Raw genomic sequence first — 25,258 nt, forward strand, 5'->3', positions numbered from 1 at the left:
ATTAGGGTAATGCTCTCACACTGGACAAGATCTGTTATAAATTCATGGTGACAATAAAGACAATAATTTGGCCATGAATTTGTTCCAGCTGCATGCAGTATTGACATCATGGGTAGAAAACAGCCCTACAAGAGTAAACCAGACAGCAAAAAATTACATATATTTAAAATACCATAATATAACATGCTATAGGAATATTTTTCTTGGACAATGACTATTATATCAGTATGTTTGAGCATTTATGTTAAGTGTATTTCTATCATTCATATTGTTGGAAAGAAGTGCCATCTTAAATGCTCTGAGAAGTTTTATAAAAGATTAAACAACTCTCAAATGACTATGAAAACTAACATAGCTTGTGCTGTCTCCAACAGCCACACTCAGAAGCTTCATCTGATTTTCAACAACTAATTTCCTAGGTTACAAAACTTGTCCTAAAGTTTCCAATTAGCTGTTTTTTAGGGTTCTGGTTTGATAATTACTAAAAACTCCATAAGAAATGCAGTATTTCCAGCCCAGAATGAGTGGCACACCTGTGTCCTCTGCACAGCCTGGCCCCCTGAAATGTCCCGGTGGGTGTTTCCCAACCTATTGTGTCTTTTGGGTCTCCTCCATTCACAGAGGGACACAAATGGAAACATTTTGATGTATGTTAATTGATGTCTGTCCAAGCATATGAAGCAATAATCCACAGGAGCCACAGAAGCATTTACAAGGCAAAATCAAGGGAACAATCAAAGTTTTGAGTGGATTATTTCAAGTCCACACCCAGGCAAAGCTGACTTGCAGCTTTTCATCCTGCCACAATGATACTATAAATAAAGCAAAGAAATTTTTGTTCTCACCTAATCCCCTCTTGTACGCTGTCTCACGCAATTGGTACAGTCCACGCTGCAAGCTCGCCATGAGGCTAGGTAGCTTACACGTATGTCTCCTGGCCTTACACCATAATTCGATGGGATCTTGAGGGCCTGACATGTCCCTGTTAGATGAATGGCTGAAGTATCAGAAAAGAAGCTGTAAATCTAAAAAAACAAAAAGGTTTGGAAAGTTGAAGCTGACATATACCAAAAGCATTCTCAGGAAAAACCAAGAACAGCTATCTCTAAGCTGTTGCTCATGGAAACACTTTAGGTTTTGCTTCCATTTGGCAAAAATAGAAATAAAGAGTACTCATATGTATAATATGTTATCCCATGCTTTTCCTTCCAACTGAATGAAAGGCAAGTGGTAGCTGCCTGTTAATGAAGAATGAGCCATGTGTAATCACAGCACAAGTGGTGTCAATTGCTGTCTAGCCATTTCAGCTGCTGCAGTCATCAGTATATCTGAGCACCAAGAATGGGCATGAATTGACTCCCTCCTATGTGGGTCCTCATTTATACAAAAGGCCTCATGGCATTAGCAACTCTGTTTGTTCATTTAACTTCTTGGAATGACATAAATATACATATGTAATAAGAAATATAAATAAAGCAACACCTCCCATTTCAGCTGCCTTTAGTCATTACAATTCTGTCCTTTAAAAAAATCAAAGAAGTGTGAGTATACAATGAGTGTGCACATGTGCATGAGTGTCTCTTGCATACATCCCTTCTCCCTGGCAGAAAGCCCACATCACTATTTGCTTATGACACAAAGCTAACAAATCATGCTTAATTTAAGACACAACAGGGAGTCAACATATTAGTAACATGGTAAATATAAGTTCATAAGGGAAGTATTTAATTTGTTCTCATGCCACCACCCTAGAAGAATGCGTATGTAGACATTTTATAAAGGTTATTTAGAAATCACCCAGGCCATAGAGGACTAGGGTTTAAGACAATAATCTCAGCATTATACACACTGGAAACATGAAATAACTATCTGTTAAACTAATGAACAGACATCAGAAAAGTACAACCGTGTGTATGTGTGTTTTCACTCAGTTGACTCTTAAAGGGATAGGAAGAAGGAAATTTAAGAAAGATTATTCCAACATAAGACTGGACAGGTGGAATCAATGTCTATATTACTGCCTGTCAACTCCAGTTCTTTTAACTTACAAAACAGAAAACAAAACATAAAAAAAGAGACCAAAAAAGGGATCGGTTGTCCCTGGGTCGGATGTTCATCCAACGACTAGGAAGTTGGGGGAGGTCACAGGGTCATATTCCTTTCCCAGGACTGTGGCATGACAAGATTTCCTAAAAAGGATGTGAGCAGGACAGGCGATGAAAAGGAGTTATAAAGACATTATCAAGATAAAGTTTGAAAGAAATGGCGGAAATACTTACTCAAAAATTTGGACCGAAAATGACCTGCTTTTCCAGAAAATGTTCATAGCATCTGAGTAGGATCAGTTTTATGCCCAGACAGACATTTCATAATCTAGGGAAGGGCCAGGATTATCCCAGTTCAAACACACATGAAGTAGACTGTACCCAATGTCACCTTCAGAGGCTGCCACCTAGAAGTAGGCTTTGGTTCATAAGCCCTCATCTTCCCCAAACCATTATTCCAGGAATGGAAGGCAGACTCATTCTGAAAGTGGTGCTGTGTGTAACCAGTAGAGAGACTGGTCTGACCTGATACGTTGCCACAGCCACCCCTGGTTTGTTTGGTAAAGGCTGAGGATTGTTCTAACAGGGAAAGGTAAGGGAATCAATCTTTTTCATGAAATCAGAAGCTGCCCTGACTGCTGAGCCTGCCCAACTTTACTACCGGTTTTAGTCCTGAGCAGGAGCTGAGGTTGGATTTGGAAAGGTGAAGGTGTTAGTATAAAGACTGATCCTGGAAAAAAGGGGCTCCCATTGTCCATGGACTTATGTCCAAAATCTTTAGCCTGGCTCATCAGGCTGGTCTATGATCACTTTTGTCTATTCTTCTACATGCGTTCATCAGTCGGTTCATTCCTCCTAGGCCTGGACATTTGCAGCTCTGTGCACTTGCATGTACAGTTCACTCTGCCTGGTTTGCCCTGCGCTCCCTTTTCCAACTTTTCCAACTAATGAATTCCTGCTAATGAAGCCCCAGATCAAATACCATGTCCCTTTTCTAGCTCTTCTGTATTCCCCAGGCACTTCCACATTCTTTAGCACAGCACTTTTCACACTATACCAGTTATTTAACTGTGCACAACTGCGCTGTGAGACACTGAGTGCCTAAGGATCAGGACATTTTCTTATTTATCTTTATGTTATGAGCGTAGTGCCCAGCATATAGCAGGAGCTCAACAGATGTTTTTATAAGGAAAAGAAAAGATGCAGTTTAGAGAATTAGGAAAATATTCATATTTAAAATATTTAACAGAAGATTTTGGACAGTTTTGAATGACCAAATCCATTCACCTCCCAATAGAACACATCTAAGCTTCTCAATGGAAGGAAAAAAATATTCGAAGTTGCAATAGCGTGAGCATAGTCTTTAAATGAAAGGAAGGCAACAGTGTGGAAGCATCATAACCCTAGAAGGGAGGACACCCCCTCACACCCATAAGTGTGTCAGCCAAAGAAAGAAGCCCTAAAGATGGGCTTTGCCATTGAATGAAGGACATCAAGGTTAAACATCATTAAAAGAGTCAATAAATAATGCCAACAGGTGTGACATTTCTAACAGGCAGTGAAAGTTAATAGCAGCAGCAATACAAAATGGCAAGCAGACTAGATCAGAACAGGCAGTGTTGCTGAGTGATTCTCATGGCCTCACCATGTGCAGTAGGAGTTAACAATAAGGAGTCTCAAGTCTGGCCCCCCAGTTTGACTTCTACATTCTCCAAGTATGTGACCCTAGGAAAATTTCTTATTCTCTGTGTTACTTAAAGAATGAGGATACTGATAATGTTCTCCTGTCATCTCATCCCATTGCTATGAGCTTAAATGAGGACATACAGGTCAGGATGCAGAACACTGCCTGTCAAAAGTTATCTTGATAATCTTTCTTTAGGAGGGCCTGTTGCAGCCAAGTATAGGCTGTGTATGTTATAATACCAGAGGTTTTTTTTTAAATTAAGGTATCACTGATATACAATCTTATGAAAGTTTCACATGAACAACATTGTGGTTTCAACATTCACCCATATTATCAAGTCCCCACCACATACCCCATTACAGTCGCTGTCCATGAGGGTAGTAAGATGCTATAGTCACTACTTGTCTTCTCTGTGCTATACTGCCTTCCCCAGGACCTTCCTATATTGTATAATACCACAGTCTTAGGGCCGTAAGACAAAGATGTACAACCAGAGAGTAATCTCTGCTTTAAACAAACCAAAGGATTTGATAACCAGTGAATCCCTTAAAACATGTTTTTTTTTTATTTTGTTTTGTTTTGTTTTGTTTTGTTTGCATGCACAGAGGAAAAAAAGTAAAGTAAGCTACAGGGGCTACTTGATGCCCAAGCTATGAAGCAAAGGAAGTCAAATTCTTCAGGAGACCTGGAAAGGGAATATCTGCAGGAATGTGCTCTGACGGCTTCACCATTCCTCCATCTGTACACAAACTAACAGTCAAGAATAAAAGACAACTGAGGCTTCGAAACAAAGCAGACCTGGATTTAAACCCTGGCTCTAATTTAACTACATATAAGAATGGAAAAAATAGGCTGATAGCCTGGGGCTTCTAAGATACAGCATTCCTGGGAAATTGACCTTTGATTCACCTGGTTTCACAAAGCACTCAAAAATCTGCTGGGGTTATTTTGTACCAGTGACTTGCAGATGGTCACATAGATTTTTTTTTTAAAGCTCATCTGGCAGGATCATCGTGCTGTGTAGCACGGACCGGCTGCACCTGTAACTCCATCTGTGAGCGCACCGTGTCGCCTCCTGCTTTGTGTAATTGGTACCATAAGCCTCTACATCTTTTGTGATTAAAGGAACTTCATATCCTTTCACTTATGCCTTTGGTGTCTCTCCATCAATCATTTCATTCTACTGTGACTGCACTATTGTGACAACCAAATATTATCTATGTGACCCTAGACAAATTACTTAAACTTCTGAGTCCCAGTCCCTCATTTGCAGTACCTGGCATGTAATAACAGCTCGACAAATGACAGCAATGATTACAAAATGGTTTTTTATACTCTCTTAACTTCAACATCTTTTATCTGTGTTTACATTCTTTCTTACTTCATATATTTAATCAGTTACCAAGTCGTATCAGTTTATCCTTCAAGATAAATTGATTCTATGAGCCTTCCTTTTCATTTCTATAGGTTTATAAAACACTGTATATTGTTTTGGAAATTTACAATGCACATTAATATATTAAAGAATAACAATTCCTAAAGGAAAAAAACTTTGTTTAGCATAGTATTTGCCAAGTGAAATTGCCTGTGGAACTGTTTTTTTTTTTTCTTAAAAATCTGTGTTTCCTGGCACACAGTTTGAAAAACCCCAGTGTAACAATTGAAGCGAAAACTCCTGAATCTGTACGTAACCCCACATTCATTTCCTCCACCCACTAAATCTTTAGTGCATCATCTTATCTACTTTCCTCCATAAAACCTCTACCAAACTACTCATTAATTTTTTTCTTAATGGATTCTACATTTCCTATATTCAACTTTTTCAACTTTTTCTACCCAGCCCTAAATCCCCTCCCCTGCCAGTTCTGGAAAGGCAGCGTCCCCTTCCCACCCTGAGAGTCAGCTAAACCTGGTTTCCCTTAACAATTGGAGTCTGAAGGACCTTCTCCCTCTGTACATATAGAATATTCTATTTGACTTTTAACTATTTTTTGTTATTTAAAACATGAACAACTTTATATATTCAGTCTCTTCAACTAAATTATTAACTCCTTGATCATGTTTCCATATACTATACATCTTCTAACACAGTACCTAATATACAGCATTAATGCAAAACTGTTGATATGCTTTAAAGGAATTGTCTTCTCTCTAGTAATGTAAATAGGCATCTAAGTACTTCAGGTACTGCAAGAAACCACATATTTTTAGCAGTCCGTGGTGACTGTAGTCAGATAACACAAATATTCAAAAGCTGGACTGGAAAGCTTTGAAAAGAAATTGAATTATTCTGAAGTTTTAAACTTGTCCATTATGAAACTAAGAGCACACTATAGGCCATGAAAAGTTTTGACCTATTCAGAATAGTCACAATAAATGAAAGTGGTTTTCTAAGTAAGTTTACAATGATAAGTAATGATACCAAAAATGGATGTTAGGGAGAGTAGTAACAATATATTCCTAAAGGATTTTACTTCTTTAAATTTGACTCATTTTATCTTGATGTAGGTTATAAAACTAATATATATTTACAGTCATATTTATGCTGTAAATTTTATTTTAAAAATCTGCCTTTGGAGAAATACCACCTACGAGTGTCATTCTTGCTTTTCTCACCAGCTATGACAAAATTCCAGATTTTTGGTTCTAACACAGAATTACAACTAATGATCTTAAATCAAGCCATTCGGTCACCAAGACAAATGAGTTCTGTGGCTCCATAATTGCCTTCTCATTCCACTATGTGAAAATCAACATAACCTCAGGAAAGCCAAGGGAGCAGATTGGCTTTATGTAGTTACAGGCTAAAAATGCAGCAATTCTGAAAGGAAAAATTACATGTGTGGGAAAGTATGATTAGCTCACAATGGAAATGAAGGGTGTTACTACTCAGAAATTTGGGAGAAAAGTTTGGAAGAGAAAAAGACAGGGTGAAGTGGCAGTTAACTATAGATTGAAGGTCAGTATTTATAGGAAAGGTTAAATAGTTGCACTTTTGTATGAGATTAAGAATTTTCTTAGTTCTGGTTCTGATCAATGTTAGCTTATAAATAGGAGGTTTCTGCTGTTATTTTAGCTAAATTTGTCTTTCCAAATGCATTGCCTCACCATATAACTATTTTAAATGTTTCACTGAAAATTCATACAATAAAAGTAAAAAAGTAAAATCCATTTAGTAATCCACTAACAAAGAAGAATCAGATATTATCTTTCTTTCAGAAAGAGTTGACTGCTGTCCCCAATGAAACAAACTAGAAATTATACAGAATCTACACATGGTACTTACATATAATCTACATGATATATTAAATGAAATTATTTCATCTTATACATTTCATATAATAAACTTTAATTAAATATATTCTTTACAAGAGATACTACTGTGGGGATTCATGGTCTTAATAAACATAGTGTAGAATCTCAGTTGAACAGCAATTGTGGCCAACAGAAAAAGTTGGTTAAATGATGCATACATACCTCAAATATTTTGTTCTAACTCAAAACATATACAGGTATACTCATCTGCCAATCTTTTGATGTTGAGCCAATTTCTTTTTGCTTGAATCCATCCTTTTTCTTTCCAGCTTGAACCATACACAGAATGTGTTATGAGATTTCCATTTGTGCTCTTTAAAGTGAAAACTTAAATATATTTGAGAAGCAATATAAGTGCATATCTTTCCTAGATGTTTGCAGCATCTCCCAATACTTTACAGTTGTCTTGGTTGCAACTAGTTTGGCAGCAATAGTATCTGTCTTTATTGAGTCTTTTCTTGTTTTTCTTACTTTCATATCCCATTTATTTAAGTTCTAATTAAATGTTATAATTCCAAAAGAAAATATAACTGATGAAGCTCGACCTTTAACAATACTATCAAAGTCAACCTTAGACTTGTGGAGTGGCATTTTAGAACAGAAACAAGATTCTTCCCTCATCTACAAAGCCTTTATGTAGATAGCAAATTATCTTGCATTTCATGTTTCTTCCTTCTGTTACTATAGAATTTCTGGTACACTGGTGAGTAGTTGTTGACTGAATGAGGGCACACAAGTAATTATCCAATCTTTACTGTACATGAAGCTTGTTTGTCTATTGCTAATCCTTTTAACAGCAACATGATAGAATGAAAAGAACATGGATATTGTGGTTAAGTGTCAATGCCAATGTGTATGACTTCTGGTGAATTACTCAACCTAAGTCTTGATCTGTCACCTGTACAATAGAGCTAATAATACCAACTCAGGGAGCTATTATGAAACTTAAATAACAATATACTGAAAGGGTGTCACAGGTGAGTTCTCCAGGAAGAAGACTCTGAGGTGGATTTAGAGTGTAGAACTTGCATTAGAGAGTGCTGCCAGGATCAGCACCTGTCAGAGGGCAGGGAAGGAAGCAGGACTGGGCAGAGGGAAAACTGAGCTTTGATGCAGGCCTGACACCTTGAGCTGACCCCACAGGGGGCTTTAGAGCTGAAGGAGCTCATCAGAATTTCCCCAGGTAAGGCTGAAATGACTGAACTTTTATATCTACTCCTTAACCAATTGTGTGCTGGCCATCCCGAAAAGGATGTGACCTTATGCAAGGCGGCTCTGTGTAGCTGAAGGGGCTGACAGCTGAAGGCTGCCTGGAAACATCTCTCCCAGTGGGTGCTGAACACTTTTTCATTTGAAGGGGATCTAGGCACCCGATTTCCATATTCATCATAAACGGCCTGGCAAATGATACCAGAAAAGTAAAAGGCAGTTCCCTTTCCTTCCTTCCCTTTCAAGTCTAGACAAGAGAACCCACTCTTTGAGCCATACCCCCAGTCACAGACCACCATGCTCTCCATTCTTGGAGTTTCCCTACTTCATGGCTTTTCTGCACTGGGAGCATCCCTTCCTGATCATTTACTGCTTTCCCTATCTCAACTAAACATGCACTTTCTCCCTCTACATTCACCAACTTATTGAAAGCACTTACATCTCTTCTTGAAGGTAAGGTCAATTATATTACAAGTATATATATTTTATATTTTTGCTCATCTGAATAATCTTGGTTTCTCTGTAAAGTTCTTAAGGAGCAATGTTGCACCTAACACTGGATAAGATTTTAAGATGCTGACATATGCACCAAAAGTCAGGCACCATCCCTGCAAACCTCATCAAACATCCAGTACATAAACTAGAAGAGCTAACTGACAGCAGGGCAACAACTTCCAACCAGAGTTCACAGTGCAATCAGTTTCAAAAATTGGAGAATAAATTGAGCTCTTCTAAAGTACACATTTTTCTAATAAGTAAATGTCAGAGTTCTGTGAGCTCACAACATATCAGGGATTTTAAAATCCCTGCAGAAGTTAAGGGCTTCTCAGGGTGTCTGGGGCCTGTTGCTGCCCCACACATGGGTCATTTGCTTACCCCATAAATGAAACACCTTTCCCTGAGGCCTCCCCCCTTCTATACATGGGGCTTCCTCCCCTAATGACTTCACCTTAATCCTGTAATTTCTTTTTGGTTTAGTTCTGGGGGATGGGAGGGAGGGGTGTTTATTTTGTAATCAAAAATTAACTAAAGGAATAAAATGAGAATCATGGAAGCCTTCAGAAAAATCAGAGGATAAGAATAGTTCATAAAACTTGCTTCATTCTACTAAGATTGAGATTATGACACTCTTAGCTATTTGGGAAAATAAAAATGAAAACTTGACCAAAGTATTCAACCACTATATACTATTTCTGAAAATAGTCCAGCATGGGACCATAAAAATGGTTTGGATCTTCCCACCAATACTTACCACTGACATCACCCTCCTTTGAATGCAGCTGGGTTGGAGAGGAGGAGAGTTCTGTTTGCTTGTGTGTCACTCAGCAGTCAGTGGGCTTCCTCCAGACTCAGTTTGCTGCTCATGAAGCATTCAGTAGCTTTCATAGTTTAAAAAAGGTCTGGAGGTTTCCACAATGCAGGTAAGCACTGAGCGGCTATCCTAGTGATCTTTGTGTGTGTGGACCTTCCCCTCCATACCTGTTAAGAAGTCTGGGAAGAAGACTGGGAGAAAGAAGAGAGAAGGGGAGGGGGAGGAGGTGAGAAAAGTGTTGTAGGGGAGAAGGTAAGGGGGAGAGAAACAGAGGGAAGGCACTGGAGAGCCAAGGAGGAAGGAGGTGGGAGCAGGTGGGGGAAGGGAAAACAGTCTCAGGAAAACTCAGAAATGGGATGGAAGCTCCATATGTGGCCAAAGCCTGGACAAGTTGGCCATATGTACACACATGTGTTTGTGATACACGAAGCCATATCATGGTTATATGTTATATATATATGGAATTCTAGTTGTCTTTGTGTAATATAGATCACCCCAGCTATATCAGAGAGAGCTAGAAAAAGCAAGTGGGTAGAACGAACATGTAATGGGTTCATTCAGTTTCTCATTATGTGCATGTGCTGGCCTTGGCATAATAATCCTAGGAAACAGACATTATTGTTATCTCCAATTTACAAGCAAAGAAACTGGGCCTCAGATGGGCAAGGAACTTTCCCGAGGTCATAGAGATAGCAAATGGCAGAGCTAGGATAACAATCCAACTCTTTTCAATTTAAAAATCTTTGCTCACAATAGAATGACTAATGTTAACTACAGATTTCATAATTTCTCTTGTAAGTCATTCTTGGTCATGAAACAGAATACGTATCAGTAAAGATTAGACATGCGTAGCTGTCCTTGGGTCGAGTTCCTAACACAAGGACAGCTGCACCCAGGACAGTCTTTGTCAAACATCCCTTCTCCTCTCAGAGAATGACTGTGTTATAGTTGACTATGTCTGAGGATGTTAGGAGCTTCCCTATCTTTGTGTGTCCAGTCACAAGTCTTCCCACTGTGGGAAAAGATATCTATCCCAGGGACAAAAACCTGTGGTCAGTCTCTCCGCACCTTCACTCAGTGATTCACTCAGAGGCTGGGGCTGGAGGGAGACCCACAGAGAAGGCTGCTTCAGGGTGTGATTTCAGACCCTTGAAATATCCTGCACCAGAATATCTGAGTCACCTGTTAACACATAAAATTCCATAAATACTGTCTTGAGCCAAGCAAGAAACCAGATTTTTATTAGTTTTTTTTTACTATTTTACTAGTGCTCTTCTTCTTGAATCTGTTATTATGCATCTGTAACACTGTCTACAAATTTCTTCTACTATAACACATATCTTAAACTTTTTAACTATTGTCTGTGTTCAGTTGTTTAACATGGCTTTTAAGAAGCTTGGAATATCACATAGAAGAAATCTAGAGTGGGAGGGGAAAAAGATGGTGGTGTCAGAAGTGATGCAGAAAGCTCCTCCCCAAACCACATATAACATAAAAATACAGCAAATACAACCAATCCAGAAAGAGCGATGCAAAGTCTGCAGAACAGACTGCCTACATCTGGAGAAAAGAGAAGACCTCACAGAAAAGGGTAAAGTAGCAAAGCCATAATCCAGCAGGACCCAAGCCCTCCCCAAAATCCAGCTCACAGGCAGGAGGAAGAGAAAAGGAGCCAGGAGGGAGTAGAAGCCCAGCACTGCTAAACACTCATCCCTGGAGATCTGCTCCAGGAGCACAAATCCACATTACATAGTGCTCTATAGATGGTTGGAAAGCAAAGACAGGCAGAATACTTGGACACACTGAGATTCCAGCCACTTGTGGAGAACAGATACTCACAACTGGCCACTCCAGGACAAAAGAAAGGTGCGCCTTTTGAAATATTTCCCAATAGCAAGAGGGGTACAAAAGGGGCAAACATTACACAGAGCTTGCTGCTCAAGAGAAAGAACAGTTGGACAAAATCATCATGCTGGCACATTTAGCCCAGCAGGTTGGGAAATTTCAGGAGATTCAGACACTATCGCCCTGTCTGGCAATGCAGCGCTGAGGCCCCCCACTGCAATTTGCGGCAGGCACCAGTCTGCACACATGCTGCCCCTACCATCATTCCAGGCCATCTGGAGGGCAGCCCCGCCTATGGCAGCTACAGAGGTGTAATGCAGAGGCTCCACCCTTCACAGTCAGCCTACTGGACCTGCCTGTGGAGGCAGTCACTGCAGCCAGGAAGCAAGAAAGAGTGCTTTCATCCAGCAGGCTCTGGTACCAAGAACCTGTGACCCCTGCCATCGTTTCAGGTGCTAGGCAGCTCCAGAGAGTGGAGCTTCTGGGCACTAGAGGGAGCCGCCCACACAAAGTTATTATTCCAAGGAATCATTAGAAATATGAAATGACAAAGGAATTTAATCTAAACAAAATTACAAGAAAAAAACACCAGAAAGAGGGCTCACTGAAACCGAAATCACCAATCTCCTTGATAAAGATTTCCAAATAATCATAAACATGCTCATGGAGCTACAGAAAAATATTCAAGATCTCAGGGGGGATTAAAAGAAAGAGCTAGAAAATTTGAAAAATACTGCATCTGAAATGAAACATACAATGGAGGGATTTTAAGTAGATTACATAAGGTAGAGGAGATGGCAATAGAAAGAGAGATTAGAGAAGAGGAAAATAAAGAAGTTGACACACAGAGAAAAAAAAGGATCTCTAGGAATGAAAGAATAATCAGAGAACTGTGCAACCAATCCAAAAAGAACAATATTTGCATTATACGAATACCAGAACAAGAGAAAGAGAGAAGGGAGAGAAAGTTTCTTTGAGGAAATAATTGCTGAAAACTTCTGCAATCTTATTCTCTCAGACCATGGAAGTGCAGAGACCTCCCAACACAAGTGACCCAAGGAAGACAACACCAAGACATATAATAATTAAAACAGCAAAGAACAAGAACCAAGAGAGAGAGTAGTAAAAGCAGCCAGAGAGAGAAAAAAGATCATGTATGAGGGAAAGCCCATCAGGCTATTAGCAGATTTCTCAGCAGAAATTTACAGGCCAGAAAGGAGTGGCATGATACATTAATCCAATGAAAAAGAAGGGCCTTGAACAAAGAATATTCTGCCAGCAAGATTATCATTTAAATTTGAAACAGGGATTAAGCAATTTCCAGATAAGCAAAAGTTGAGTGAATTTATCTCCCACAAAATGTCTCTACAGTGTATTTTAGAGGGACTGCTATAAATGGAAGTGCCCCTAAGGCTAAATAGCTGCCAAGAGAAAAATAAAACCACAGTAAAAGAAGTAGACAAATTAATTATTAAGCAAATGCAAAATTAACTCAACTACCTACAAAGTCAGTCAAGGATACACAAAGAGTACAGAATATGACACCTAATATATAAGGAGTGGAGGAAGAGGAAAAAAAAAAGGGAGGAAAAAAAAACAAAGACAAAAGAATATTTAGATTGTACTTGAAACATAACATAGTAAGTAAATTGAGTTAGACTGTTAGATAGTAAGGACGCAGCCCTTGGACCTTCGGTAGCCACAAATCTAAAGCCTGCAAAAGCAATAAGTACATACCTATAGATAATCACCTAAATGTAAATGGCCTGAATGCACCAATGAAAAGACACAGAGTTACAGAATGGATAAACAAGACCCATATACATGCTGTCAACAGGAAACTCACTTAAAACCCAAAGACTAAAAGTGAAGGGATGGGAAAAGATATTTAATGCAAACAATGGGAAGAAAAAAGCAGAAGTTGCAGTACTTGTTTCAGAAAAAATAAACTTCAAAACAAAGAAAGTAAAAAGAGACAAAGAAGGACATTACATAATGATCAAGGGATCAGCCCAATGAGAGGATATAACCATTATAAATATCTATGTACCTGATATAGGAGCATGTAAATATGCAAAACAAATACTAACAGAATTAAAGGGGGAAACAGAATATAATGCATTCATATTAGGAGACTTCAACACACCACTCACTCTAAAAGACAGATCAACCAGACAGAAAATAAGTAAGGAGACAGAGTCACTGAGCAATGCATTAGACGCATTAGAACAAAAAGAAGCACAAAAATCACAGAATCATCTCAATAGATGCTGGAAAGCTCTGACAAAATTCAACATCCATTCATGATAAAATCTCTCAACAAAATGTGTAGAGAGGGCAAGTGCCTCAATGTAATAAAGGCCATGTACAACAAACCCACAGCCAACACCATACTTAACAGTGAAAAGCTGAAAGCTTCTCCTCTAAGATCGGGAACAAGACAAGGATGCCCACTCTCACCACTTTTATTTAACGTAGGGAGGTCCTAGTCAAAACAATCAGACAACACAAAGAAAAAATGGCATCCAGATTGGTAAGGAAGAAGTTAAACTATCACTGTTTGCAGATGACATGATACTGTACATAAAATAACCTAAAGAATCCACCCAAAAACTACTAGAACTAATAATTGAATTCAGCAAAGTTGTAGGATACAAAATTAATACACAGAAATCTGTAGCATTCCTATATACTAATGATGAACTAGCAGAAAGAGATATCAGGAGAACAATTCCATTCACAATTGCAACAAAAAGAATAAAACACCTAGGAATAAACCTAACCAAGGAGGTGAAAGACCTGTACCCTGTAAACTACAAGGCACTCATGAGAGAAATTACAGAAGACACCAATAAATGGAAACACATCCTGCACCCATGGATAGGAAGAATTAATATTGTCAAAATGGCCATCCTGCCTAAAGCAATATACAGATTCAATGCAATACCTATCAAAATACCAACAGCATTCTTCAATGAACTAGAACAAATAGTTCTAAAATTCATATGGAGCCACAAAAGACCCTGAATAGACAAGGCAATCCTGAGTAGGAGGAACAAAGCTGGGGGGATTATGTTGTCTAACTTCAATCTCTACTGCAAAACCACAGTAATCAAAATGATTTGGTACTGGCATAAGAATAGATCCATAGATCAATGGAACAGACTACAGAGCCTAGATATAAACCCACACACATATGATCAATTAATATACGATAAAGGAGCCATGGGTATACAATGGGGAAATGACAACCTCTTCAACAAATAGTGTTGGCAAAACTGGACAGCTACATGCAAGAGAATGAAACTGGATTATTGTCTAACTGCATACACAAAAGTAAACTTGAAATGGATCAAAGACCTGAATGTAAGTCATGAAACCATAAAACTCTTAAAAGAAAACATTGGCAAAAATCTCTTAAATATAAACATGAGAAACTTTTTTCTGAACACATCTCTTTGGCAAGGGAAACAAAAACAAAAGTGAACAATGGGACTATATCACACTAAAAAGCTTCTGTACAGCAAAGGACACCATCAGCAGAACAAAAAGGCATCCTACAGTATGGCAGAATATATTCATAAATGACTTATCTGATGAGGGGTTAACATCCAAAATATATAAAGAGTTCACATGCCTCAACACCCAAAAAGCAAATAACCTGATTAAAAAATGGGTGGAGGATCTGAACAGACATTTCTCCAAAGAAGAAATTCAGATGGCCAACAGGCACATGAAAAGATGCTCCACATTGCTAATTATCAGGGAAATACAAATAAAAACCACGATGAGATATCACCTCATACTAGTTAGAATGGCGACCATCCAAAAGATAAGCAACAACAAATTCTGGGGAGGATGCAGGGAAAGGAGAACCCTCCTACATTGTTGGTGGGAATGTAAATTAGTTCAACCATTGTGGAAAGCAATATGGAGGTTCCTCAAAAAACTAAAAATAGAAATACCATTCGACCAGGTAATTCCACTCTTAGGAGTTTACTGGATGAAAACAAGATCCCAGATTCAAAAAGACATATGCATCCCTATGTTTATCACTACCCTACTTACAGTATCCAAGATATGGAAGCAACCTAAGCATCTATCAGTAGATGAATGGATACAGAAGATGTGGTACATATACACAATGCAATATTATTCAGCCATGAGAAGAAAACAAATCCTACCATTTACAACAACATGGATGGAGCTAGAGGGTATTATGATCAGTGAAATAAGCCAGGCAGAGAAAGACAAGTACCAAATGATTTCATTTGTGGAGTATAACAACAAAGCAAAACTAGGAATAAAACAGCAGCAAACTCACAGACTCCTAGAACGGACTAGCAATTACCAAAGAGAAGGGGTTGAGGAGGGTGGGTGGGGAAGGAGGGAGAAGGGGATTGAGGGGTATTATAATTAGCACTCACAATATAGGTAGGTCACGGGGAAGGCAAGTAATGACTATAGCACCTTACTACACTGATGGACAGTGATTGCAATGCTGTGTGTGGGGGGGGTGCTTGGTAGTATACGTGAATGATGAAACCACAATGTTGCTCATACGAAACCTTCATAAAATTGTATATCAATGATACCTTAATTGAAAATAAAAAAAAGAAATAAATCTAGAGTAAGAAAAGAAAAGATGTTTCAAATGTTTAGCTGACATAATCCAGGGGTAGGGGAAGAGCCTTTATGGGTATTTTCTACAAGAATTTGTTATTATATCGATGTAATCTACTCCTATATGTAATGAGTGTGATTGATGAATATTGTCTACTAATAAGTGACAGAAAATTATGAAATAAAGTAAAATTCCAAGGATATTAAAACATTGTGTTCAGAATATATAATAAATTTCTTATTTTAAAGATAAAGAAAAGGCATACACTTTCTGGCCTGGGATTCTTTAAATATTGTTTTATTTGGGAACAATTTTAAATTTTTATGACAGCTGCAAAGAGAGTGCAGAGAAATCCTTTACAGCCTTCACTCAATTTCTCCTAATGCTTTAACACTGACAAAACCATGGCACCTTTGTCAAAACTAGAAATGGACGTTGGTACAAAACCATTAACTAAACCACTAACTTTATTCAAATCATCAGCTTTTCCACTCATGCCCTTACACTATTACAAAACCTCTAGAGTACCACACAGCAGTTAGCACAATGTTTATTAAAGCAGAATCTAGTTCTCAATCATGAAATGAATGGTGGACAGACAATTGATCTAAACAGCACCAGATTATTAGCCTGCCAAGATGCTTGCAATTCTTGGTCAAGGGAAAAAACCGTAGGAAAAAAATAAAAGAGGTTCAGACATCTCACAAGATAAAGATAACACATAAGTAATGCTACCCTGCGCTTTACGTGTTAAAGGGTAAGTCAGAGGCACATAGCTTCCAGTTACATGCTCAGCCAGGCCCCAGGCTTCCCACCCCAACATCACATCCAGGCTCACAAAAAACTTGCCATCCTGTTGAATTTATGCCAATTAGTTACCAAGTTCATAAGCTGTCTTATGATTCATTATCTTTCTGATGACTGTTGCAGTTATTTTCAGTTTTGGTTTATTCTAAATAGAGCTGCTATGAATTTACAATTAATTTCACACTTTTTAATTGATGTCTTTTAGAGTTTTGACAAATCCAGTCATAGTAACATCAGTTTAAGATACAGAATATTTTCATCATCCAGAAACTCCCCTTGTGCTCCTTTGTAGTAAACCCCTCCTTCTCTCCAGACTCCAGAAAACTATTCTGTCTCTATGGTTTTGTCTATTCAAAAATTCCTTTATCTACTATGTCCATTTGCTCTCCATTGAACTGTTTTTGTGCCTTTGTCAAAAATTAATCCATGATTTTTATGAAAGTGGACCCTCTTTCCATGAACCCTCTATTATGTCCCATGGATCTATGGGTCCTTTCACCAATATCCTTGATCTGTTATTTTAAAGGAACTTTCACTAGATATGTAAATTACTATCCTTATTTTTGTGCTGGTCCTAGGCTTGGTATAGATGAGAACAGAAATAATTTTCTGTAGTCTATTTTCTGAGCCTTAGCACTCCATCACTGTCAAACAATCTCCTTCCAACTGTGTTTGTAAGCACATAGACTCTTGGGCTCTTTTTAATTTTTTTCACTTAAGTGCTTCCTATTATTTTGCTACAGAACAGGCATTAGGGTAATTATCCATCTGAAGATGAGAAGAAAAGGAAACTCTCCTAAGCAAGCTAACCATGCATCCAAGAGAGGCCCTACTTTTTTTCTATATGCCCAGTCACCCTCAACCATGGCCAAATGCAGACGTACAAATACACACACACACACACACACACACACACACACACACACACACACACACACACACACACACACACACACTTGTTGGTTGATCACAATTCTCCTCACCTTCATTCTGGTATTCTTCTGTCAACTATCTTCTCTATAAACACCTTCTCACCATAAAAATTATCTGTGTCCTACTGTTATTCTCTAGCCCAATTCTTACCTCATCTACCTTTTTATTAAATACATATAAATGACACCCAAGCTAAATATATAAAGCATACATTAATTTTTCCAATTATTGTTAAATGGCATTGACAGATGTCATAGTACTTTGGAAATAAGAAAATAAAAGTAAAAAATGTTATACTAAAAATGGGCCTCAAAACCAGAAGCAAAGGAACAAGGAGAGTGAGAAGCACACCTTGAACTTTACACCAAATGCCATCAGAAAGGTGCCATGCAGAGGGGCCATTTGGCCCCTTATTTTATAATCACATGGTAATGAAAGGACCCTACAATGTAACCCTATTGCATTTCCCCAGTAGGCAGCTCCCTAAGATTTCCCCAAGGAAGGCAGGCAGGAACCTGAGTGGAATTCTGTAAAGGAACAAAGGAAGGAGTGTTTTATGTTTACACAAATATGTGAATTCAACCATCAAAATCCAAACACGTCTGAGCATCTCTGGCACATCTCAGGCCTATGCCTTTTCCTACTCTCCCTGATCAGGCCAGCAGGGCAATAAATCACGTAGCAGCTCATCCTTGTCTGCTGTCATTGAAAAGACCATGGCCCAGGAATGGTGACACACATCACCCAGTGCCCCGGTCAGGCTGGCCTGTGAAGAAGAAGCCATGGCGCTCTGTGCCGGGAGCTGTCTTCCATGCCCTGGTCGCCTCTCCAGAGACCTCCAACTGCCCTGAGAAGGAAACACACATGTCGCTATTTCCTCTTTGTGTCACCATAACAGTTTCCATCTTGTTCCATTTGTGGGGAAAATTAAAGTTTAGGAAAATGAAATATCACTAATGATATTAATATCTGTGAACTCAGGAGGATTTCTTTTCTTTGATTTATGTTTATACCTAAACAACTTCTATAGAGGCAGGTAGACAGTGTTTACTCGCTTACTATTCTAGTAACAAATAGAAAAATGGACAAAGTAATTTAATAAATAAGTTACCTTTACTTTGGGGGTACACAGGTAATATAAAATGGAGAGTTAAAAAAACAGACAAATACAGGTGAAATCCTACTTAAAAATAATCTGGTTCAATATATTTTTTAAAAACATCTTAATAAATAAGCAGATGGCCCTAAGAAATGGCTTTGCCAATATGATTACAGGTAATTTTATTAAATTCTCAATAACAGATATCTACCAGACTCACTTAAGTGAGACATTCTGCCATCTATCATCTAAGTTGTAACTGCATTTTCATTCATATTAGGAGAGTTTTTAAGTGCTGGCCAAAGTCAGTATCAAGAGTAAGTCAACAACCAGAAGATCTAACCCAATATGACTTGAACAAATTTAAAAATACAAAATGAAAGAACAAAATACAATATGGAGGGGGGAAAACTTAAGTGTATAGGCAAAAAATAAATGGGGAGAACATGGAAGGAAACCTGAATACCTGGTTCATCTGGCCAATATTGTTGAACATCTTCAGCCCAGTGGCTTCCCACAGACAACTCTGTCTCACTCTTCTCAGCTGGAATTTGAAAGAAAGGAAAGACAATGCTACCTTCACTTTTCTTTCCTCCCCATAAGCAAAGAAATTTTGATTCACAATCAAGACTTTCTATGAAATCTCAGCAAAATTTTATGGAAGGAAATTAGGATTACTTCATGAAGAACCAAATAGGTTAATGAAAATACATATAGAAGTTACTTTATAAATATAATGCACTATATACATGTAGGCTATTATGAATGGTTATTATTATAATCATTTTATAAGGTAAGGTGATTTGGGAAGTCATAAATTAGTTAAAATTGTAATTGACCTAACATAATGTTAGGCATATAGTATATCTTCAATAAATGGTGACTGGTACTATTAAAACATTATTATAAAACAGTTATTGGGGATCATGGACCATATTCATCAAACATTAGATAAAGTTTTATGATATATCTAATGTAACTAAATGGAAAAATTTGAAATAGTAATCAAGGTCCTGATTTCCTAATTCTTATTCCATTAGATTACCTAGTCTTTGATTCTAAGGGAGTTATGCACTAAAGTAATTACAGTGATTCAACATAACAATTTACAATAAATAAGCACATAGTCCCTATCACTTTCCCACTGTCCCTTCCAAACTTCTCATTCTCACAATTCCCTCCAAAAAAAAATCAACTTATTTGAATGGAAGATTCTGGTGCAGTTGGAACAATTCCATGCCCATTAAGTGCACCAGAACCACTGAGGCTGAGCACCCCAGCAACATGAAGATCACAATATTTCTTTGAATGTTTTTCTTCCAAAATTTTCTAGAAAATTGCATCCTTTTCAAGTAAAGTCACCCCAGTACAACCGGAATAAAACCAGTATAAACATAACAAATCTGGGATTTGATCTCTCTTTGTCTTTCAAAAGAGGGTGCAACATCCCAGACTTGAAAGAAAACTGGTCTGGGCACTGAGAGATTCTTAGACTTTCCAACTTCCCAGCAGGCATGCACACTATGAGAAATCTTTTCTTGGTAGCCAGACCAAGAGGAATCCACCTGAAAACAAAGGTGGAGAATGTTTCCCTCAGAGAGTTTTTGTTTGTTTTCTTTTAATTATGCTGTTTCCCATAAAGGAAGATGATTCATTGCAGTTGGCTCATGATCCATGGAATATGCATGTTGAGCTGGCCATTAGTGATGTCATCCATTCGTCCCAGGACTAACCGCTCCAACTGGGCCCCCTGGATGCCTCAGTCCCCATCAGGCCAACCAGCACATATTCCCATTCTCTCCTGGACTGTCCATTGCCCCATACAGATCAACTATTCTCTGTAATGTCACATATTCCAAAATTGCCTTTCGTCATTCCCCCCAGTTCTGTGAAATAATAGAAAAATGTGTATATATATTGGTCTTTTCCCCTGGTCACTAGCACAAAGCCCCTAAAATCCTTGTAATTGCCTAAATGACATGAACATTATCATCATTCTTTGCTAGAATATTTGTTCTTGACCCTGATTCCTGACCTAGAGCTCCCAAATCCCTTGAAACTTGCTGGATGATAGGAGTGTCTTTTGTTCTCCTTATGTGACTCTGGGTGGGCTCCTGGATAGCTTCAGGATAGGAGCTGTTCACCAGAAAGACCAAGCCATGGTTATTAGAAGCTTGGATCTTTCAGACCCACTTCCCATTCTCTGGGGGGGAGGTGTGGGTAAGCGACTAGAGACTGAGTCAATGATTAATCATGCCTATGTTATGAAGCATCCATAAAAGTCTCCAAAGTATGGAGTTCAGCGGGCTTCCAGGTTGCTGAACACATGGAGGACTGGGAGGCTGGTGCCCCCGTTGAGGGCACAGAAACTCTGTGCCACTTCCGCCACACCTTGCCCTAAGCATCTCTTCCGTCTGGATGTTCATGTACTTTTATAATCAACCAGTAAATGTTTCCCTGACTTCTGTGAGCCATTTTGGCAAATTATCAAACCCAAGGAAGGAGTACTGGGAACCCTACTTCTACCCAGCCAGTTAGAAGTACAAGCTCACCTTGGGAATTGCCACTGGTATCCAAAGGTGGGGGTGGGAGGATGGGCAGTCTTGAGGGATTGGACACTATCTCCAGGTAGACAGGCTCAGAATTAACTTAAATTATAGGGCATTCAGCTAGTATCAGAGAGTTGCTGGATGTGAGGTGAAAGCCCACACATTGGTGACCTGTTGGTGACTGGAAGTATCAGATGTGAGGTGAAGTGCGGTTAGGAGCAAGAGTAAAGGAAGCCAGGAGTGTTTCTCCTGTACAAGCCCCTAAACTCCTAAGCTTCACTCAATAACCCCCTCTCTCCCATCAGCTGTTTCCAATTAGGAGTAGACCAGCTACTGAAACTGATGTAATCTAAGATTAACATTTTAAAGGAACTATTTCTTAATAAAAATGCCCCTCTAACTGGTTGGGCTTAAGGAATTAGGAGAGAATGGGAGTATGAAGGTTCCCCCAGTACCCTGTGAGGATGCCATTCTGCCTTGAGCCTGGTACCACCCTTCCTCTGTCAACACCAGATTTTCCCCCTGAACCACAGCAAACATTCTGTAAACTAAGATTCAGGATGCAGTTGTTTCCATGGATCAGAAATAAATTAATTTGTTGGCATTGTTATTCAACCGACATGTAGGCCACTTCAGCACCATGCTCTAGTTCCTTGGTGCCCAAGTGTAGCCCACAGACCAGCAGCAGCCGTGTGTGTGGTGCATTAATGTCCCGGCAGTGGAAGAGCCGAGGCGAGAAGCAGGCTTTCCTCTGTTACCTTCATTGGTTCTCAGCTGCTTTCAGACTCCAAAAGTGAACTTGCTGGCTTCAACATTCACACCACTACGGCAATGGCAGAATGATACCTGGACTCCACACAGGGACGGTCTTGGCGCCCGGCCATGCATTACATCCCAAAGCCAAATCCAGAGCTCAGGGACATTCAGCACAATTTTTCCAAATGACAAAAATACCCAAGCATATTTTTGATGGGCCTTTCTATTGCATGATACATACAGAGAATCTTTTTTTCCATAGCAACTATCAGGTAATTTTGTCACATTCATTTTATACTTTGGGAGGTAGAAAAGTGAGGATGAGAGATGTAACATGACAGCATTAGCAATGCGTTAAGCCCACCCAATCACCTAGAATGAAAAAATTGTCAAGTGGTCCCCAAATAAGGAAGAAAACCAAGTCTTATGTTTGACTCATGTGACTACGGAAATACATTTATTTCATCTCTGGGGACTACGTTGGTCATGAAAGCTGGTGACATGCCAACAGTCAGGGTTCTAGACTTCATACTCTTATTTGAAAACAAAGAGAGAGAATACCTATGATCTCAACAGCTAAGTCTAGTGGAAGAATTGCCACGTGTTCTGCCTAAAACTCTCAAAGCTAGCCGAATGTAAATGCAGAGGAGCATGTACTGCGTATTTCTCCAAAGAACCAAAGAGGAGTCACAATGGAGAATGTACAAGAGAGATCAAGGGATGATTAGAAAATCATATAATAAAACATATTCTATGCCAGCAGAAACTGTAACTGGTCAAAACCATATCCTAGTAAAATATTTTGTCAGGATCTCTATGTATTAAGTACCTTTTTTTGCTTTGGATTTCTCATTAAAATATTTTGTGTGGTGGTTTTTTCCCCAAGAATTTCCTCATTGGCCTTTCCCCACTAGTTTTGGTGTCCTCATGAAATTAAGAGAAAGCAACTTAGGGAAATGAATAAGTGCATATATCAACCCATTACTACATCCCTAAGGCTTATAAAAATAACAGGAAAGTTGCAAAGAAAAAATACAGTATCAGAGTCCATGAAAATTTTGTATGTTTGATTTTTATAAAAAATGGTCTCTATAATTTTCCTAACTCTAGCCCTACTATAAATTCCTTCTTCCATAGCTCTTAATGTTACTGTATGTATAAAGACATTCGCTGGGCAGGGATCATATCTTTTAAATTCTTCCTACTGCCAAAAGTTCAGTTTGGAACAGTGTGCACAAAGGAACTCACTTTTAAAAATACACAAAACTCTCATAACTTTATGAAGCAAGAACTCACAAAAGGAAAGTTAAATGGTTCTTTGGGTGTAGAGGGTTAAGTATGGAGAAACAATAAAAAATAAAAATGCTATTTCCCTATGAACAGCATGGCTAGCCCATATTATTTAACTATACACATGTACATGAGGCATGCTGAGCTGCCCAAGGCGCTGGGCTCTTCTTGCAGCCATTGACAGGACTTTATCCTGGTTGGCTTTTGCCTAGTCAGGGAAGATGCCAAAAGTCAGGCCTGGATTGCCAACCCTTTCCTTGGCCCCCAGAACACACAGCAAGCATCTTCTCCTACTCATTGTATTTATTTGTCAACAGCCCTGAAAATACAGGTAAAGACAGGAGAAAGAGAGAGGGAAAGGACTAACCCCCATGTATCCCCCATACCCACAAGAAAAAACAGGTCTACCAATTTGGTTTAAGAGATTTAGCTAAAGTTAGCAGTGCTTCATTTTTACCAGTAAGCTTTCTTATTCAACCCCAAAAGAAGCATTGGGTAGAATAACAATACGTTATTTAAACACTTCTTTGAATTGTGAAAATGATTCAAAAATATCCCCTGCTTATATCGGGGGGAAATTCAAAGTAAAGTTCTAAAGTGACTTCATTTGACAGTGAATTTTCAAAATAAGCAATGATCGTAGAGCCATGACTAGCTTCAGATAGATATATGTGAATTCTTCCCAGAAGGTTGACTACCCCTGGCATTGCTAAATCAGGAGGGGACGGCCTACAAGTCTCCCTTTGGCAACAAGCACCCACATGTAGTCAGAAGTACATAAAAGGAAAAAGTGATAGCAGCCTGTGTTTTGCCAAAAGCTTGTCTCAGTGTCTCCTCCATGCCGGCACCACTTTGTCTTTGAGAGCCTGGACCCCACCTATTCTGATATCTCAGTAATGAAAAATTCTTGCTATTGATGCTTATTCTCTGGTGTTGACCTTTTCTCATTCTAACCTATGACATCCAGGACTGCCTTACTCTATGAATACAAACTCCTTCCCTTAGTCTGTCTAAAACCAAACCAAGCAAGTCACCCTCCCACCAATTCGTACTCTTCAAGCTGTTCATCTTAATTATCCTTTGACTGCTGCCCCAGAGTGACAGTTTGGCATGCTCTAAGGACTAGCACTCCCCAAACAAAAGCCATTATATGCTTTTCAGGATCAATCACACACACATTATTTAAAGAGCTCACATAAAAACACTTCAATATTAATGAAAGTGTGGTGTCACTGCTAAAATATATCCAAAGAGGAAGTTGTGGTGAAGAGCCTTAAAGGCAGGGACAAGAAGAGCATGGTCTTTCATTGTATTAAGCACATCTACAGGACCACAGAGATGTTGAGATTCAGCCGGGACACAGGCCTTCGGGGTAGTGAACATTCCACTTTCTGCTCAATGCCCCTGTTCGTGGCCACCAGTTCCTTCAGAAGGTTAATTCCCATCACCAGCTGAGACTGGCACAGAGCCCACCGTCTGCTCCACTTGCAAATACCTTCTTAAACCACCTTATATGAACAGTTCAGTTCTCAGGCTACTCTACACAGCTGTGGCCAGCTGCACTCAGCCTCCAGCCCAGCCATGGATTATGTACCAGATGATTCTTGTCCACTGCAAATACTAGAAACAACAAGGAATATGTAGTACTGCTAAGAAATTAGATTCACCAAGAGAGACCAAAGGAAAGCCATGACATTTGAGGAACAGGCAAACACTCTTCCTGCAAGTATTTACTGAAACAGGTATATTATGAGGAAATTAATCCCTCAGATTTCCAGACACACATT

At 38.9% G+C, this 25,258-nt stretch overlaps 1 long non-coding RNA gene across 2 annotated transcripts in view; it reads right to left on the reverse strand.

Moving 5' to 3' along the window:
- Positions 1-25,258, reverse strand: part of LOC108393435 (uncharacterized) — a 395,153-nt gene that overhangs the window by 74,105 nt on the left and 295,790 nt on the right. For both annotated transcript variants that reach the window (XR_012131585.1, XR_012131584.1), the window contains exons 9-10: positions 19,343-19,420; positions 846-18,624 (exon numbers count right to left, since the gene is read on the reverse strand). This is a non-coding gene — a long non-coding RNA (uncharacterized lncRNA). The remainder of the gene's footprint in view (positions 1-845; positions 18,625-19,342; positions 19,421-25,258) is intronic.

This window comes from Manis javanica, chromosome 5, assembly GCF_040802235.1.
Source record: "Manis javanica isolate MJ-LG chromosome 5, MJ_LKY, whole genome shotgun sequence".
NCBI classification, from domain to species: domain Eukaryota; kingdom Metazoa; phylum Chordata; class Mammalia; order Pholidota; family Manidae; genus Manis; species Manis javanica.